A 3591-nucleotide genomic window follows, 5' to 3' on the forward strand; every position below is an offset into this window, starting at 1 on the left:
TTTTTTTTCTGCTGACTGCTATTATCTTTACTAACACACAAATGACTAGATGACTAGAATCCTCTGCATAGCATCAAGTTTTCTTGTAGGATTCTCATGACTGTATAAAATGTTTTAACTAAAGGTCAATAATTTTAAGGGGAAACAGTAAGTGAGTAAGAAGACTGATATTGCTGAATGGATAACTTCATGTGAGTGAATGCTGTTTCTCTCCTGAGTACAGGTGACCTGCGGAGATTACTATTTTAGCCTAATTCTTAATTTAGGGAATAATCTGAACATCAGTTTATGTGTAAATACTGCCTGGATGCAGACAAGCTCTAACTCCATGCTAGTGATAGCTATAGAAGTATAGTGTGCTAATTTAATTTAGGACTGTTGGTTCTGAAGCATAAACTTCTTAGCATGCTGACTGACAGGTGAGCCTCCACTCTGTGAGACTACTAAGGGCTGATGACAGACTCCGTATAATTTAGACCTAGCTCTGCTGTAGCCTGCTGTCAGATGGCTGGCACCTCCACAGAAAAGATGGGTTCAGGAAAGGGACTGGAGGAAAGGCAGACCTGGAGAGGGCAGCCAGATGTGTGTTTTGCCAGAGTTACTCTCAGGTTTCAGGTGCCAGCCCTCCTGACAGACTCCAGTTCAAAGTAACTCATTTGAGTTCAGTACGGTTCAAGTACTGCATGTGCATCATTTATATCAAATAAAGATATTAACAAAACACATTTTCCAGCATATAATGCTCTTACTAAAGCCATTACCATACCAGAACCTCTTCCAATCTATAATGAGAAGTGGATGAGCATATGCATGAAATCACTTTACTTTCTGCTAAATAGATATTGATTGCAGATACGGAGAAAAATGTTTTAACACTTCATGGCTAATGATGTGTAAAGGGTAAAGGTTTTGTTAAAATGTTCTGAAAAACAGGTAGTGGAAGATCTACTGAGTACATGCAGTTTACTAAAACAATGTTGTAATGTGTTTCAAGTACCATTTTGGGGTGACTCTGAGTCTTGTTAATAATTGATCAGCAAGCAAAGACAAAAGCATATACTTTAAATAGCTTAAATTTTCCTCTGCAAGTTAAAAAAAAAAATACTTTTTTGCATATAAGTTGAGTAACAAACTCCTGGCTGCTGCTCAGGAGATAACCCTCATCATTTCTGGCAAATGTGCTCAGTGTTCAACTCATACCAATAAAATAGTCATCGTTCTTTAGATTAGCAATTATCTCTTAATGTAACTACCTCAAAAGTACTTTGAAGATAGCAAAATTGTATTAATCATTATTTTTATTGCACATCTTTCTTCACAGAAGTGGTACGGTGTAGAATGGTAATTGAGGATAGCTTTAAGTGGTGGACAGTCTTCCATTGAAACTTCTGCATCCCAACAGCTAGACAGTATACCAGTGAAGGAGGAAAGTGATGTATGCTGGTCATTTACTTATCCCACTGCAACTTGAGATATATGCCAATAACCCTTGATCAAAATATTGTGTGGCAAGCACTGTGGTGAAAAATGAATTTGTAAAACTTTCAGAGTACTGGAAGGCTGTCACAGCCTCCTTTTGCAGTACTGGCATATTTCCACTGAAGTAATATAATGCATTTTCCCATTTTGTTTGTAGCATTTCCTACTTTCTGTTATGTTCTTCCCATCATGATCTTCACATGAAGTTAATGTCTGGTTGTTTTTTTTTTCAGTTTGAGAATGAAGGGTGCCCAAATGGATAAAGATAGAGAGTTTGGTTTTATTTAACCAGAAGAATTATTGGCCTACTTCGCAACAAATTTTATTTTGCAGTAACTATCAATTTGAAAGTCAAGGGCTGTTCTAATGTTATGAATAGAGTAAGCTGAAAGAAGCAGCATTGTTAAAAGTTCGAAGAAATCTGTAAAGGCAGACTTCTCACAGATTTAAGGGGACATGTTATATGTTGAAATAAGTCCCTGCCCTGTCTGCCCTGTTTCTACTTTTCCATTTTTCCCAAGGAGGAACAGTTCAAGGCGGTTACATAGCTTATGTAGCAGGTGCAGCTCCCCTTTCCTTCCCACTGGTTCTCATAGGAACTGTAAAACATTTGGTCTTTTGGTCTCAGAAGTAGCTGGGAATTGGGTGCTCCATGCCAGTTCTATGTTTCTTTATACATTTTGTTTTTTGCTGCTCTCTTTTCCAAGTTCTGTCAGAAATAACTACTACTAGCCACATATGAAGTTTTCTGAAGTCCAGGTATGAGTTCCACTTAGGAGCATATTTGAAGTGAACTTATTACTTTTATTAATCTTCGTATTCTTGATCAGAATGCAGAATTTAGAATTTCTAACAGTCATTAAAGCTTTTGTGGTAGTCATCTAGCTCAGATAGAACACAAGTGCCACTGGAATTGGGTATTTTTTATTATATGAGCTGATGTAACTGGAAAAAGTGCACTGCTTTTCTGAAAGCACAGCTATTTCATTGGTCTGAACCATTCATATTTGCATGGAGCACTTTGGTTGAGTCTGTATCTTCATGTTTTCTGCCATAAGCTTATGGGTACTACTTCTCATGCACAGATGTGACAGCTGGCTTCACTGCTTTTATCTGAAAGTTTGAATCACTGTGATGGCCATGTGCTCTGCCAGCACTCCAGGTTTTTGCAGAATTTACTTGCTGATGGGTAAAAGCCATTTAACAAGTGCATTTTCATTGTAGCTTTTATTGACAACAATTTTCATTTCTTAATGTGCTTTGTCAAGTAATTTTCATAGCCATCCAATCTTTCTTCAGTACCTTTCTAAAGATTCACTTAAGCACGGATTAAGCAAAGATTCTCTTTAACAGAAACTGTATGAGTTATGGATATGATTTTTTTTTTTTAATTAAAGTTTATGTAATCATATTTGGACTACACTATGGTGGCTCTAGTTATGCCACTACCAGCCATTAGGTTTTCCATACTTCTTTTTTTCCGTACAGCCATGAACTAAATGGAGGTAAGACGTTTCTAGTCACTGTAAATATATTTTCATTATTGCCTTAACATAGCGAAGTGAACATTCGCAGTAGAATGCCTTCTGGAAATCTTCTCAGTTGCTCCTTTTGCTAAAAATGTGAGGAAAACTATTAACTTCACAGATACCATAATTAGATGTCTTTTTTTTTTTCTTTTCTTTTCTTTTTTTCCCCCAGTAATATATTCAGCTACTGTGGTGAAGTTGTAGCTGTTAGTGTGCTTGATGATAGTATACATCTGGGTGTATATGTGGCTTCCTCTGTACCAGATGATAAAAACATTGCTGAAGAGAGAGGAAGAACACATTTTGAAATTGATATATATAATCAAGAGATTAATCAGAAAAGTTTCATTCATGGCACTATCTTAAAATAAGTTTCTGTTTATTTGTTTTGTTTTGTTTTGTTTCGTTTTCTCCGTAGTTTTTATGGTCCTCCATGGATTCTTAGTAGTCAGAGATTCCTGGACTAAAAACCAGAAAGTTATAAAATCTTCTCAGGTGGAACACACTCAACCACGGCAATGTTACAAATAAATTGTACACAAATAATAATAATAAAGAAGATTAAAAAAAAAGAAAGAAAGAA

The sequence above is a fragment of the Meleagris gallopavo genome, chromosome 4 (assembly GCF_000146605.3).
Source record: "Meleagris gallopavo isolate NT-WF06-2002-E0010 breed Aviagen turkey brand Nicholas breeding stock chromosome 4, Turkey_5.1, whole genome shotgun sequence".
Taxonomy (NCBI): Eukaryota; Metazoa; Chordata; class Aves; order Galliformes; family Phasianidae; genus Meleagris; species Meleagris gallopavo.